Genomic DNA, 16,920 nt, shown 5'->3' with positions numbered 1-16,920 from the left:
TATAGATGAAAAAGAAAGACTCTATCTTCAATGGAGGCAGACTAGCAAACAGACAAGACCAGTAAGACAAGTTAAGAAAGAGGGCAAGGGGACAAGACTGCTACCTCATATGTTAAGGATATTGGTTCATAGGTCATATTACAAAATTTATTTCTTACGGTACATAGCCATCAGGAAAAGATTCCTGAAGACAACAAACCCTGTGAGTTTGCTAGATGAAGAATGGAGACTCTTCAGACCAAGAGAACAGAAAAAGCAAAGGCATAAAAGCAGGCAAAGGAAATCTGAGTAAACTGAAATAACAAGAATCACTGCATATAGAATGGGGTAAGACGTTCATCCTCTTGACCACAACCAACTCTAATAAATTTTATAACATTACTAGTACACACAGATATATATGAATAACTAAAAAAGTTTAATGAAGTGATATTTACCCTTACTACATATGACACACGCTGATGTTGCTATTCTTTTTTTTTTTTTTTTTTTTTTTTTTAGAGTGGGTCTGACTATGTTGCCCACGCTGGAGTGCAGTGGCTATTCCCAGGTGCGATCATAGCACACTGGGCTCAAGCAATCCTCCTGCCTCAGCCTCCTGGGCCGCTGGCACTACAGTTGGGTACCACTGCAACCTATTTATTTTACTTTAATAAAAATGTATAATACTGGTCATAGCCTACTAAACCGATTTCATGACCCACAGGTAGATCCTCAGATTGAAAAACACTGTTAAACCATGCCAATGAGTTTGGATTTCACCTTGAACACAGTGGAAAACCACTCAGGGATTTTAGGCAGTAAAACGCCATGATCAAATTTGCATTTTCGGAAGAACAGACACAATCTGAGGGCTGAATTTTGGTGGACTGATAAAGCACTGAGATTGACTACATGCAACTGTTAACCCGGCAAGAAATGATAAGGGCACATGGGGTAAGCACCCCAAAAATGGTAACTGATAAGGGGAATAGTGTGTGTGTGTGTGTGTGTGTAAGTGGGTGGGGTAGTGACACTTAAGACAGGAGGTATATTGAAAAAGGGCAGATCTGGCAGAACTTAAATAAATAAAACTGATAGGGCTTAGAGATCAATTGGGAGCAAAGGGCAGACTAGGATGGCTCCCAAGTTTCACATTAGGATCTAGGTGAAGGGTGGAACCATTCTCCAAGACAGGAAACAAAGGACAAGTTACAAGTGTGTTAAGTGTGCTGGTTACCACAGCAATAGCAAACTATTAAATACTGAGAATGTAAAAAACACACCAAAATTATTACCATTACATTTCTTTTGCCTTTATATATTTGTGGGGGGCAGGGAACTTGTATTTCCTCCCAAGGTCAACTTCTCTATGGTCCATAATTGTTAGATTGTCAAATGAACTTTGTTTCTACTCTTAACTTTTTAAGCTAATTTAAAGTGGGCTCCTTGGCTGCACCTTTGCTTTTCAGAGACTAAACACAGAATTACAAAGTTAAAGGCTGGGTACAGTGGCTCATGCCTGTAATCCCAGCACTTCGGGAGGCTGAGGTGGGAGGATCATTTGAGGTCAGGAGTTCAAGATCAGTCTGGCAAACACGGCAAAACCCTGTCTTCACCAAAAATACAAAAATAAGCTGGGCATGGTGGTGTGTGCCTGTAATCACAACTACTTACGACGTTAAGGCACGAGAATCGCTTGAACCCAAGAGGCAGAGGTTGCAGTGAGCAGAGATTGCACCACTGCACTCCAGCCTGGGCAACAGGGCGAGACTTCATCTCAAAAAAATAAAAAAGTTAAAGAGCTGCTACCCCAATGGCAAATAAATGAACTCTTTCAGGAAAAAACTCAAACAGAATTAAATGTGGTACAACAAAACGTTTTTGAAACATGGCCAAAAACAATAATGCTGCTAAGTCTATGACTTGAGAGTGGCTTCCTAATGTTTCAGCAAAACAGTAGTTTCTGTCAGTAACGTTAGTAGGTTATAGCACACGTCAATCACCCATGAGTCAAATCCCAGTCACTCACTGGCTTAAAATCAAGAAAAATCCTACTTTACATTTATAGTTATCAGAGCTACACTGCAGACTCTGAAATGAGATTCGTATTTCAGTACTAGATAAACACCACCACCGCTAGAAATCAAATCTCATCTATGTGGTAATAAAAGTAATGCTGGGCCAGACACAGTGGTTCATGCCTGTAACCCCAGCACTTTGGGAGGCCAAGGTGGGCAGATCATCCGAGGTCAGGAGTTAGAGACTGGCCTGGCCAACATGGTGAAACTCTGTCTCTACCAAAAATACAAAAACTAGCCAGGCATAGTGGCGCCCGCCTGTAATCCCAGCTACTCAGGAGCCTGAGGCATGAGAATCACTAGAAGCTTGAACCCAGGAGGCGGAAGCTGCAGTGAGCAGAGATCATCGTGCCACTGCATTCCAGTCTGGGTGCAAGAGCAAGACCCTGTCTCAAAAACAAAACAAACAAACAAAAGTAATGTTGGGCCTAAACATCCAAAAAATTGGAATAACAAAACAATTCCAAAGTTTCAAAACTATATGTCATTAAATATTTTTGATTTTGCTACGCCTGAAAGAATACAATCAACAATTTACAAGCTAAGTTTTCAAACACACCAAATTTTTTTTTCCACAGTGCCAAGAGAAAATGCTTATTAGATGAATATATGAAATTTTAAACTTATTAATTATAGGCAACAATGAATTTAGAAAGCACAGTTACAGCTAAAAACATATTTATAAAACTTTTTGACTTCTGATATCATTCTACTCTGAAAACTGGTCAAGTGTAGGCAGTTAAATAATTCTCTGTAAAAATCACGCTCTCCCTGGCAATTAGGAATTCAATTTTTTAAATATCACATAGATATTCAGTTGATTATCAACAGATTAAAAAATTAATCTTCTACAGATGTTAAAAGAGAAATTATGACACAGTCTCTTATTCACTTTCCAAGCTTCAGTTTATTTTCAAGCTTCAGTTTGACCATCTGTAAAATGGAGATAAAAATGTCAACTTACACAGTTGCTGTCACGCTTAAAAGAGAAATTGCCTGGCAAAGCAGCACCTCCAAAATGCTAACTTTCCAGGGGAGTGAAGGAGAGAGGAGAGGAAGGGAAAGTGAAAGATAAGTTTTACTTCTAGTTTTACAAACTCCAGAATGAAACAATGTTTCTGGGTCCCCATCATTAAAAGTAATGAAACGGTTTAACAATACCCCAGGGCCTGCTCTTGCCTGTAATCATAACACTTGGGAGGTGAGTTGGGTAGGATTGCTTGAGCTAAGGAGATCCAGAGCAGCCTGGGCAACATAGCCAGACCTAGTCTCTAGTTAAAAAACAAACAGCAGTGGCTCATGCCTGTAATCCCAGCACTTTGGGAGGCCGAGGCGGGTGGATCATCTGAGGTCAGGAGTTCAAGACCAACCTGGCCAACACGGTGAAACCCCATCTCTACTAAAAATACAAAAATCAGCCAGATGTGATGGCAGGTACCTGTAATTCCAGCTACTCGGTAGGCTGAGACTTGAACCCAGGAGGCAGAGCTTGCAGCGAACTGAGATTGCCCCACTGCATTCCAGCCTGGGAGACAGAGCAAGACTCTGTCTCAAAAACAACAACAACAAAAAACGAACAAATAGAAAACCAGCCGGGTGTGGGGGCACTCGTCTGTAGTCCCAGCTTATTGGGAGGCTGAAGTGGGAGGATCGCTTAAGCCAGGGAGATGGAGACCAAGGTTGCAGTGAGCTCTGACTACACTGCACTCCAGCCTGGGCAACAGTGAGACTCTGTCTCAAACAAAAAACAAAACAAGCACAAGAACAACAAAATATGCCCCGTTATCTACTTTTCTAAAGTCTGAACAAGTTAAAAAAAACATCAAATATGAGAGCCCTTCAGCTAGTATTACACTAGCTGAAGCTGTATTTCTACATGTTGGCTGCGGGGGGGTTCTTTAAGCAGAAAACCAAAAATAGAGATTTGATCTAAAATAGAATGACTGAACTAGGCCGGGCACGGTGGCTCACGCCTGTAATCCCAGCACTTTAGAAGGTCAAGGTGGGCAGATCACGAGGTCAGGAGATCGAGACTATCCTGGCTAACACGGTGAAACTCTGTCTCTACTAAAAATACAAAAATTAGCCAGGTGTGGTAGTGGGCGCCTGTAGTCCCAGCTACTCAGGAGGCTGAGGCAGAAGAATGGCGTGAACCTAGGAGGAGGAGCTTGCAGTGAGCCGAGATTGCCCCACTGCACTACGGCCTGGGCAGCAGAGCAAGATCCCATCTAAAAAAAAAAATAGAATGACTGAATTAAAGCCCCTAAAGTAAATCACTTTCAAGTAAAAGCAGGACTGGTGAGCAAAGAAATAAAGTGTGAAAGAAAATCAGTACTTGATTTCAGAAGCTAATAAAGAAAGTACAATGCAAGCAGGGATTCTGAATCAATTGCTGAGTTTTCCAGGAAGACTGTAAAAATGTGGGTGGACAAAGTGTCAAAGCATAACATACGTGCATGCACCATCAATAGTTTCAAGACTACTCTGTAGACTAAGTTTTTAAATTACATTCTGGGCAAAACTGAGCATAAGCTGTTGCTCTTCTCATAAATTTGCTTTTGTGTTTACCAGTCTCATGAGTAAAAAGTAAATACAAATGACTGTATTAGTAGTACTACACTGAAGTATTATTAATACTGTTAACACTATCCTGTACTAGCAGTACTAGTACTAGTAGTATTAGTACTGCTAATACAGGCATTTACCTTTATTTTTCCCTACTTGCATTAACTTGCTTTAACTTTAGAGAAAGTAGGTAACTGGGGCACTGTTTTTTATGTGTGTTTGTCTGAGACAGGGTCTCACTATGTTGTCCAGACTGGAGTGCTGCAATCAGAGCTCACTGCAGCCTTGGTCTCCATTCTCCCCAGCTCAAGCTCACTTCATTAGAATCTTCTAACAAAAAGTAAAAATAGCTTGGGAGGTGTGGGGCAATATGAATTAAAGACCACCAAATGTTGTTTCAGTCAGTACAAAATGTCTCTGTGGGAGTTTTCATTTAGGGAGACAGGAGTGGGAAAAGGGACTGAAAGGGCAAGATTAATTGCAGGATAGGGACGGGGATGAAAAACAGATAACTTTTGTTCCAAAATCAGCATAAGGAAAAACCGTCAGATACAGTAAAAGTCAGAAATGAAGAGGCCCAGGCTCTTCCTGGATATGAATCAAGTATGTTCTTCCAAGAAGGAAGGGGAAGCCTGCTACTTACCTTTTAGTACCCACTGCACCAAGAGAGATTGGGTGGGGTGGGGGGTAGGAGACTAAATTAGATTTCCTTCACACCAGGCTTTACCAAAGCAGGCATGATTTAAGAACACTAACACCATAAGAAAATCTCCTCACCTGCTTGCTGAAGCTGAAAATCCTGCAGTAAGTGAAAAAGTTCTTCATTCTGTAATTACAGATAAAAAGCTTAAAATCAGAAGCCTGGTTGATATCACACTTGAGCATTTTACATTAGAATTTTAAAAAATTCATCAGTGAATGGTAAAATACCTATTTTACCCAACCTGCCCTTTTGTAGAAGGAGCAACACATAGGTTAAGAGAATCTCTGAAATGGAGAAGAAGGTGAATCTACCCTGAGAGAAATAGCACAGAGGAAAAAGCAGCTTGAAAGGCAGAAGGCAAACTTCAAAAATGTCACAATTTTACCCAGGTTAGATCTAAAGAGCGAAACAAACAAACTACCATCATACTAAGGTATTTTTGTTCAGGGAGCTATCAATGAGCAGTGATGATTCACATGTCTAAGAAAATGTGCTTTTTAAACTAGCCTGACTTATCAAGAATTCTTAACAAATCACTTTCAACAATAAAAACTGTTTTAACAATTTCACCTGTATTTTAAACTTTAATAAAAGTTATTTAAGCACTGATTATTCTACTAGATGCTAAATTGCCTATTATAACTAATGTATGTGAAAAGTTGAATCTGAGCCCTAATGTTTTACTAAAACAACATAAAAGGTTACATTCCTTAAAATAAAATAAAACTGAATTTAGGGAACAAGCTCTTGGCAATAAAAACAGCCTTTCCTTTGCCTTCCCCATTTTGCCTGGTAGTACTGATACTGCCACTGTGTCACCGCCTATGCCAAAAAAGTTTTCATTGAGTCACATTCAATTACAATTCCAGAAAAACAGCTCCATGGAGACATTACTCAACTTCTCAAGCAGTTTCTTCACTAAACCACTATATAATAAGACTAGCAGGAGGACAAACAGTTTGCTCCTTTATTGACCTTCTCACTCTTTTCCTCTCCATCCAAAGAGGTTTTCGGGAAAATGGCTTACGGATGGCAGCAGCTTGCATTTGTTACTATTCACTATAACAAGTCCCTGGATTGTAACTGCAGAGGCCATTTAAGTCATGGTCTTTTTCAAGCTGTATGTGGGTCACATTTTATAAAACTATTATTTTATTCATGTGCTTTTCCATAGGTTCTGAATCAGTCATTACGAATTAAAGAAATGAGGCAGTAGGCAAATAAGAAGTACAAATGTTACGATTCATTGATTCTTATCTCAGAACTTCCTGTTAAGCTGATTATGTGTCTGCATTTTTAAACGCTTAGATTTATCTTATTAAACAAAGCACTCATAGGCAAAAGTGACACAGTCCTCATTATTTTCTTTAAATGATGTTCTATTTCATTTATTCCAACTACAGCTTCCCAAGTATGTTAACAGAAATCTCAACAGTGTGAAAGGATCTAACAGAATTGTTTCCATCGAAAATGATGAATTCTGGAAGAGTACTACACCAAAACAATTATGGAACTATACATTTTAACTTGTATTTAGATATAATTTTACTAATACGTCGTACATGTTTTTAATGTACCTTCAACACGTTAAAGGGTCTTATATTATTTAAAAACATAACATTTTCCAAGTAAGCATGGAAAAGCTAAAATAAGCCTTAAAGAATTTATGATGATATACAGAAAATAACATGGGTCATTGCCCTACCCATGACCCCACAGCTGGATAGTGACAGAAATGGGACTAGAATCTAGTTTTTCTTTTCATGACACCAAATCTCATTTGGTTTTCTTTCCAATTGATTTCTCATCTCAATTCTTCAAACATCTTTTTGCTTTTAAGAGATGGCACAACTAAGGAAAAATAGAGCATCTCTCTGAAATTTTATCTTTAAAATAAGTAACATCTAAAGAGTTGGAAGAATTTAATATTACACCAAAAGCCTTTTAATCCAGGAATGGCACATACTAAGTAGTCATCAAATGGTGACTGTTATTAATATCATTCTTACCACAAGGAAGGCAGTGAATTTTTAAAAGTGCACATATTAGCACAGTAGGCTGAGGACCTATTTAACACATCTTTTTAAATTGCACTTAATTATCGTTGGTCGTCTTTGGACTGTAACTTTACAATATAATTTATGACCCGCCCACAATGACCTTGATTTTTTTTTCTCTTGTACTTTCAGGGAATGCTATATTGCAATATTTTAAAGTAATAATTGGTCATGTCCTCTCAGCCTGATAATACAGACAACCACCCTGACTCTCAAGGGATCTTAAAATGTGACCCACATATAGCTTGAAAAAGACCATAACTTAAATGGACTCTGCAGTTACAATCCAGCGACCTACTATAGTGAACAGTAACAAGTGCAAACTGCTGCCATCCGTAAGCCATTTTCCCGAAAACCTCTTTGGATCGAGAGGAGTGAGAAGGTCAATAAAGGAGCAAACTGTTTGTCCTCCCTGCAGCTTCACACCAGAAGTCTGGAATGAATGAATAGCTCTGGAATAGCACAGAGAAACCAGGGATCCCAGTGTAGGTCTCCAGACGGGGGTGCGGAGACAGAAACTGTAGTTTACAAGCGAGAAACTCAGGATATAGATTTTTTAAAAATAAATAAATAACTAGCCAACACCATCTCGACTACAGCAGGAACCCCCCACCGCCAGTTTGAGGGACGGGCACTTAGCAGGTGGCTGCATCTCTAGCAGAAGACGCTCTGAGAAAGGCCAGGCCTGGGGCGGGGAGGCACCGAGAAGCCCCGGGGTTCCAAGCAGAGCAGGTGCAGGGGGCGTGCAGGGACAGGTGAGGGCGGCCCGGCGCGGAGGAGCGGCGGGCGGGCCGGGCCCGGCGCGGCGCAGCGGGGGCCGGGGCTGGGGGCGGCCGCTTCGCCCCCGCGCCTGCACACTCACCGTCGCGGCTGGCTCGCCTCTCGCCGCCGCAGCTCTCGCGGCCGCCAACAGCTCTTTCCCCTCCTCCTGTCGCGCCACCTCCGCCTCCTCCGGCGCCGCCGCCCAGGCCGGGCCGCTCTTCCCTTCCGCTTCCGGGAGCCTGAGAGCCTGAGAGCCTGGACCGGCCGAGTGGGTGTCCGCATGCCCGCGCGCCCGCGTGGGGAGGGACGACGGCAGCCGTCGCCGTCTCGCTTCGCTCCCGGGAGCCGCGATGGGAGCCGCTGAGGGCCGAAACTCCTGCAATCGCGCCGCGGCCCCAGAACCGCGGGCCCAGTCCGACCGCACTCTCCTGAGCGCTTGCACCTGGCGCGCCTGGGCACCTCTGCCCCTCCCCAGCCCTGCTTGAGCCGTCCTTCTCATTGTCCCCATATCCTCACTGCTCACCTCTCCCGAGAGACAGGACGGGGACTTTAGCTTAGAAGATTGCATGTATCCTGCCTTCTTCAGGGGATGTGGCCAGCAGGCCTCTCTCGCCGCAGGCGTTCTGGATGTCCCATGGTACCTTGCTTCAAAGTGCGGTCTGCAGCATCAGCATCCTCTGGGAACTCACAATCTTAGAAATGCACAATTTCAGGCCTGCTGAATCAGTACCTGCACTTCAGCAAGGTCACCAGGTGACTCCTAAGAGGTGCACCGTAAAGATGGAAAAGCATTGCACTGTATTACATGGTCTCGTCCGCTTCAGACCCTCTATTGGGTTGCCTCAGACATCCCAGGATATTTCCTGTTCCTGTCTTCAACCTACATCCACACCCAAACAATCTTTTCTTATATTTTGGGAGACCTCCAAAAGTTTCCTGCTTTCCCATCCCTGCAAAAGCCGGCAACTTTTGGACTCAGCGATGCAAGTAATCCACCTCTCAGTCTAACTTAGTATCTTCATCAAACGCCAGAGATTTGCTAACGTTCCCACCTCACCCCAGCCGAACGGTGTTTGGGGAAGGTTAAACCGTCTGCAGTAATGTGGAGCTAGATCTTTGTGCCCACGTGCCACAGGAGGAGATAGTGTGTTGGTGGAAGAAATACTACCTGTTGTATAAAATCTGTACTCCTTATGTGATTAAAAGTCCTCCACAGACACATCCCTACCTACCTCTCCAGTCTTAGCTCCAACTAATTTGGTTCATTTCCCCATTCTAGAATGCCCTGCTCTCTGATGATCTTAACCCTATCCAGATTTGAGAGTGGAAATCTTGCCTACCCAGAGTTCTCTCACCACTGTGCTTGTAGAGCACACATGGTTGCTTGTTTGGGGCCTCATATTGCCTTCTATTGCTAAGGAGTTTTAAACATGTTATGTCCTGGTTTCTGAACTAATTACAAACACCTTGTGACCTTAAAGACTTTGGTCAGTGGTTATCAAAGTGGGATCCCTAGACCAACAGCATCATCGTCACCTGGCAACTTGTGAGAAATCCGTATTCTCTTGCCCCACCCCAGATCTACTGTAGTAGAAACTGTTTAGGTGTAGCCCAGCAATCCGTGATCTAACAAGCCTTTTAGGTGATCCTAATACACACTCAAGTTTTCGAATTACTGACCTAGATTACTAGATATCCCCAAAAGAACCCAGTGGTAGGAACTGATTTACCCATAAACAGGTTTTATTGCCTTTCAGGTTAACAAATACACTCCCCCATATATGCATAGCTAGGTTGAAAGACTAGTCACAATTGCTTTTGATAGAATTACCTTTATTTTTCATAAATCATTTGATGTAGTAGGATTTTTGTAACTTTGTTTGAGAATAAGCAGATATTACATATAAAGAATCACTTTGAAGGAAGAGGAAATGTGGAATCCCCCCACCCAATTCCACCTACCTGATTGCATATTAAATGTGGAATCCCCCCCACCGGATCCAGCTACCTGATTGCATATTCAATGTAGACGCCCCCCACCCGAATCCAGTTACCCAAATACATATTAAAAGTGAAATCACCCCCACCTGAATCCAGCTACCTGAATTGCATGTTGTTTTGCTTTCTCTTCAGATAGCCCTGTGAGAGGGGAATAATTTGTGACAAGTGATCTCAAAATTGCCAAAGTAAGAATTAGCTGACAGGTCCATGAATGCACATGACAATTGGAAGTGCATGGATTTTTCAATCCCTTTTTAAAGTAAGTTAACCTGTCTTTTATAAGCCAAATCAGTTCCACAGAGAATTTTTAAGGAAGGGAATAGGAGAGAAGAGGCAGGAGAAACATCCTCAAAAACATGAACCTTTTTAGCATGGGCATTTCGTAAGTATAATCAAAGGCCTGCCTATCCCTTACACTGAAGGTCAAGTCATCTGGTTCTATCATTCATGCTAAACATTGATGGTGTTGTATTGCAACCCATATATTCAGGCACCTGGGTAACAATAAGGGAGTGAAGGAGATGTGTCATTTAATCTTTTGAAGAGATTTTCTATTTACTGGGTATATTATGGAAGGACGGTTTAGATGTACCATATTTTTTCCCTCCAGAATTCTAATCTACTTCATGGGGCCTGTGACAAACTGAAATGTGATTATTAATCAAATTAATATTTATCTGGAAGTAGAACAAGTAGACAAGGACAAGTAGTATTGCTGCCACTGCCAACCAAGCTTCTAACAAAGGCACAGTCAGGGCATTTATGAAGGTAAACACAGCCAACTCCTGTGCTTCTGTGCCATGACTAGGGAGGATCTGGATTTTAGTGCAATTTCCAAAAGTCAGTGCAGTCCAGAGTTTAATCAGTACTGGCTAATAGCCCTTGGCAGCTTTGGATGGATGGCGTTCTCCACCTGCCCAGCTGGGTACCATGCCTTAAGCACCCACATTTGATGCACAGTCATGATTTCTTGGTTGCCTATGGTTGTCTCTCCCATCTGTTTGAGTGGCAGAGTGCCTGTTCCACAACAATCTAATATTCTAAAAGTTGTTCTTAACCTCTTTTAGGTTACACATCTCTTTGAGTATCTGTGAAAGTTGTGGACCCCAGCAAAGTACACACACACACATACACAAATATATATAAATATATATATATACACACACACACACACAGGAACATACATATTTATATATATGAAGTTTCACAAGTTGCCCCACCTTCCTACGCCTCCAAAGGATCCAAGTGAAGCTAGGAACTTCAGGCTAAGAAATATCCCTAGAATGTAGAGAGTAGGTAAAATAAGCTTTTTTTTCCCCCAAATATCAAGGAAAACTGAAAAACAAACAAACAAACAAAAACCACTGTGTGCTTAGGAGAAAAAACGATAGCAATGCTAAACAGAGTTGCAAAGAAAGTTTTATGGAAGTGCTAATGAAGAAACTAGTAATTTCAATGGAATGGTTCAAAGGTGGCTTCTTGGAGAATGGTTCTTGTATTAGGGAAGTGAGATTAGGATTTTGACTGGGAGAAAGGACGGAAAGAAATTTCAGGAGAGAGGAAAGTGTAAGCAAAAACAGAGAAATGAAAGTGTAAAAATCCCTCTGGTGTGGCTCAAAGGTAGGATACATGGAAAGAGAGAGGGCTGGAAAGGTAGAACAGATTCCAAGTATGGTGAGCCTCAAAAACAATGCTATTCCCAATGAAGAGCCCTTAGCCTTTTGGCGAAAGGTAGTGACCCACTCCAAGCTGGAAGAGACGATTAGTGAGGGTAGTGGCATTATCAAAAGGCAGAGTAGCGGGGCATCTGGAAAAGTTCTAAATATTCTACATTGGAACCTGTTAGTGAGGCCACATTGCTTTGCCTCAACTTTGGATTGTTTGATGTTGGCTCTAGAAGTTTCTACTCCATTAAATCACGACGGACCTGAGATTCTTACACTTGGTTAAGTGCTAGTGGGGAAATGCATCCTAGTGAATGTTCTGATGAGTTATGAGTCCAGGATGCTGAAAGAGTTAAAATCTCTGTTGGATTAAAAGAGTGAGAATCAATTTGGACTGCAAAGCGAAAAGAAGCCCTGCCACACTAATCAGACAGGGAGGACAGACACGGATAAAGCCAGCTGCAAAATTAGCAGGAAACACTTTCTGCCAAAGTCATGCAGCAGTTACAAAGTGCCATAATGATCCCCTCTTTAGGTGATTGCTGACTTCTTACCAGTGATGCCCCCCGATTGCTGGCTATTTTCATTTATTACTAGTGATACCCAATTGCTCAGCCATCATTCCCTCATGACAGCATCCAATCCTGGTTAAATCTCTTTTCCTAATTCCACTTCAAAACAACCAATCCAAAATGGATTCCTGCTTCCCTTAGATGCTTTTCAGAATTCTTCAATGGAAGCTCAATTTACAAAAGATGCCGCCTTCCTCCCTCTTGCCTAGGAGTGACATCTCTCCCTGCAAGGAAATAAATCTGAATTTGTCAGGCTACAGGTGTAATCCTCTAGGTTTTGACGACCCATTTGATGATGAAAGTTTTCCACTCCCCAGGACTCACAGTCAAGAAAGAGTCTCCCTTTCCATGTCAATAGCACAATAAAGTAGCTTCCATTTCAAGTAATAAGGCTCATACGTTCACACAGGGACTCTTCCAATATGGGAGGAAGCAATGCTTTCATAGGTCATCCTCATCCCTCATCTTTTGAAAAAATATGGATTGATGTAGAAAGCAGAGGAAACAGGTGCTTTCTAAGAAAAAAAAAATTGTGAGTAGAGTCCATTTACAACAGCTTAATTTAAGTAAATAGAATTAACAGAGCCCCAAGTTCTTAGGGAAGTAAAATGGGTCTAGAAAAATGATTTTAAAAGTCCTTCCCTATCAAAAGGTAAATAACATATTAAAAGTAGGACAATTTTGATGGTGCCAACCTCTTTGCATGAAGGATGGAGACTGGGTGAGATTTTTGTTGGGAGAGTTCATTATAAAGAAAATAGCAAAAAGGAAACAAATGTCCTAGCAATAGATAAAGTGGGCATCTATGGCTGAACTAGGGAAGCAAGTTCAAGATTGCAATATGGCTTCAGGGAATCTCTGCCAGCAGGAACAATCGAGAATGTAAGAGTGGATTTGGTCACCAAGAAGTGGGATGTAGTAGGGGAAGAGAGCGAAGGGCAGAAACAACCACAGTACCTTTAAGGATCAGATAGAGAAAGAAATGATTCAAGAATCTCCTATGTTTCGATTACTTCCAAGTCAATATATCCAGCCCTGCACTCCATTGGGCTCCAGAGCCATAAATTCTAGAAGCCCTACTACACACTTATTATGAGGGCTCAAATGGGTGCAAAGCCTGTAGGACCAGTCATGAAAAATAAAAGAGAGTACTGTTGTTCTTACACAGGTCAGGTTAAGGTTCTCTGTCTCCCTTCCTTTAAGAGACTACTTCTTGTTTGTTTGCAAGGAGAATAAAAAATATCTACTAATCTCTTGGATGGTGCCCCTTTTATTTTTAATGTCTTTGCCCCTCAAATATATATATATATATATATAAATATATAAATATATATATTATAATATATATATAATATATATATATATAAAATTTGTCTTCATTAATAACTTAGCCAGAAAATTGTCACTTTGTACCCCACATAAAGCAAAGGAAGTTGTAAATGGTTTTGTCATTGGTCCACAATTTCTGCCATAGGAAGAGTAAATGATTTAAAGGAAAAAAAAAAATCAGAATTTCTGCCTTGACTGAGAAGTTATCAGGGACGTCCCTGCAGAGATTTGGCTATAAGACCAAAGGTCATACATCTACCCGTGTTCACTCCCATACATGAAGGGAAAAATGACAAATTGGGGGTCTAGGGCACTTTCCATGCATTCTTTAAAGGATCAGATACAGTTTTGTTTGTTTTTGAGATGGAGTCTCTGTTGCCCAGGCTGTTTTTGAGATGGAGTCTCTGTTGCCCAGGCTAGAGTGCAGTGGTATGATCTCAGCTCACTGCAACCTCCACCTACCAGGTTCAAGTGATTCTCCTGCCTCAGCTTCCTGAGTAGCTGGGACTACAGGCGTGCACCACCACACCTGGCTGATTTTTGTATTTTCTGTGGAGACGGGGTTTCACCATGTTGGTCAGGCTGGTCTTGAACTCCTGACCTCAGGTGATCCCCCTGCCTTGGCCTCCCAAAGTGCTGGGATTATAGGCATGAGCCACCACGCCAGGCCAGATATAGTTTTAGCTTTGTGGTCTAGTCTTTTTTGCAATTATTCAGTTCCGTCAATGGATTGCCAAGTAGCCATAGACAATATGTAAATAAATGAACATGGCTATGCAATAACATTTTATTTACAAAAACGAGCAGCAGCCCATATTTGGTCCCCATGAATCAGAGTTTGTGAATTCCTGCTTTGTGAATGATTGGAAACGCTTCACCTCAGAATGGAGAAGGATATAGTGGAGGGAGACTGCCTAGTTTTGTTCCCTGACTCTAACACTACTAAGTGTGTGTTACTTAATTACCGATGCCTTCATTTCCTCATCTGTAAAAACAAATGGATAATAATAGTCATCATATTAGATCGTATGAAGATCAAAGGAATCAATATACATCAAGCATTTAGACCTGAATCTGGCATGAGAAATGACTCAGTAACTGTTATGACAGTTACCCTCAGGTGGAAAGCTGAAGCCAGTGGTGGGTAACATCTAAATATGATTTGCACATTGCTTTGGATAAGAAATAAGAGTATATAAAGGCCTTTCACTGGCTTTTATCTCTTGCTGTCTCACAAATTTTTACCTCATTGGCATTTTAAAAATCAAAAGAGCCCTATTCCAAAGCAAAGAGAAAAATCTCAGTTATGGCAGGTCCCAGAAGAATGTTTCCACAGACCTTCAGACTCCATGTGTCCAAAAACTAATTTCACTACCACCCCAGCTCTATTTCTCCCCCTAGTATTGCAATTTCAGAAACATCTGTTGTCTAAGCTTGAAAACTAAGAACATCTGTCTCCTCCCTCTCAATCCATTCACACCCAGTCACCAAACTCGATCAATTTCACTTCCACAAGATCCTTCGAAGCCATTCATTTCTTTGCATTCCTACAGCACTGAGTTCAGGTTGTCATTATTTTTCACCTGTGCTACAGCAGTAGTCATCCTATCTCTAATCTTGCCCCCACCCCATCCATTTTGCACAATATCACTCATGAACTCTTCCATAAAAGCAAAACTAAGCACTCTCATCACTCTGCCCATGTCTTTATTGTAAAATGAAATCTTAGCATGGCGTAAAAGTTCCTTAACGATCTGACCTCTTCAGTCTCATCTCTGCTGCCATCTCTCAACTCCTTCCTCTGCCTTTCCTTCCAATGTGTGTTACAGTAGCACTGAACTGCTTGCTGGCCCATCATTTTCCCTGTCTCTCTGCTGCTAACTCTGTACTCCTCTTTCAGATCTCTGGTAGTCTGTTACTGCTGAACAACCAGACTAAGTTAGGCACCTTCTGTTGGGCTTCCACGGTATTCTCTTGACTCATCTATCACAGATCTTATCACGCTGTAATGATCTGTTTGCGTATAAATATTCCCCAGAAGACAGTAAGCTCCATGAAAGAACAGATCCAGTCTTATTTGTGTTTGTCTTTCCATTTTTCCCACAATGCTATGTCCATTATAGATGTTCAGTAGTTTGGTTGAATTAATACACAATGAAACTAAAAAGTACAAAGGAAGAATGAGAGTGGTTGGCAGGCCCTTGGAGGAGGGATCTATATCTGGTCTTTGATACTGAACGGTTTGCAAAAGTCCAGGGAGGGGAGGGAATTGGTGGAGGACAGGCAGGGGGATGGTCAGGGATCCGAAAGTCTGAAGAAAGGTTGATCATAAGGCATGAGGAAAGACCATTAGATTTAGTGACTAGGATTTTCCTGGAAAACTCAAGAGTAGATTTTTAATAACTAGGTAATTAAACTGAGAAGAGAGATTATTTAGAAATAGAGACAGTAGGCATAGCTGGTTTTGAAATGAGTTAATGGTTTGTCTCCTCTTTGTGTTTCAGGATGAGGAAGCGTGAGTTATGTCTAAGATAAGATCATAAAAATAGAAGAAAGACAAGTTAGAATTAAGAGTTAAAGTATGAGGCAAGAGCACCAGTAGAATCAAGAGTCCAAATAAGAGGATTCCCTTTGCTAGGAGAATAGCTACTTAATCTCCAAAGTCAGAAGCAAAAGAAGAGCCAGAGAGTACCCAAGTGGGAGGTTTTGAAGGAGTGAAGAGGAAAGCTGAGAGTTTAAATTTAATGGCTACCGTCGGCTATATGTGGACATAGAATGGGAAGTGCTGAGCTCTCAGAAAGTGAAAGGAAAGAGGAGAATGCTGAGCTCCGGGAAAGGAGATGAAAAGGCAGAAGGAGACGGTACCTCTTTACTTCCCTGAGGTGAAGAGAATGTTGAATACAGAAATGAATCTCCAAGTCCTTCAAGGAAAATCCTGGTATCAAAAGTAATAAAAAAAAAAATACTTTCTGTTATATCTTATGGCTCTAAAACACTTTATAGAATTAACTTTTGTTGGTTTACAAATGTACTATAATAATTCAACAGACCTGCTTTGAGTTCATTGTACCTACAGCTAATAAATGGGAAAATTGAGGCCATCTGGAATTTCACCTTTTGACACATTGTGGGAAGCCTCAGCCTTAGCTGATAAAAATGTGGTTCACGTGGATGCAACAGGAAATAGAGATGCCTGAGAAAATTCCA

The 16,920-nt window shown here is 41.4% G+C and overlaps 1 protein-coding gene across 4 annotated transcripts in view; it reads right to left on the bottom strand.

Moving 5' to 3' along the window:
* The window catches only part of ZDHHC21 (zinc finger DHHC-type palmitoyltransferase 21), a 74,796-nt gene extending 66,341 nt beyond the window's left edge, over positions 1 to 8,455 (bottom strand). For all 4 annotated transcript variants that reach the window (XR_001440077.3, XR_001440076.3, XR_003723267.2 and 1 more), the window contains exons 1-2: positions 8,248 to 8,455; positions 5,403 to 5,451 (exon numbers count right to left, since the gene is read on the bottom strand). The gene's annotated coding sequence lies outside the window, so the exon portion shown is untranslated. The remainder of the gene's footprint in view (positions 1 to 5,402; positions 5,452 to 8,247) is intronic.
* Positions 8,456 to 16,920: the final 8,465 nt, after the last annotated feature.

This window comes from Macaca mulatta, chromosome 15 (genome assembly GCF_049350105.2).
Source record: "Macaca mulatta isolate MMU2019108-1 chromosome 15, T2T-MMU8v2.0, whole genome shotgun sequence".
Classification (NCBI taxonomy): domain Eukaryota; kingdom Metazoa; phylum Chordata; class Mammalia; order Primates; family Cercopithecidae; genus Macaca; species Macaca mulatta.
Note: the sequence above shows the minus strand (reverse complement) of the source record. Positions and strands in the feature narration are given on the sequence as shown.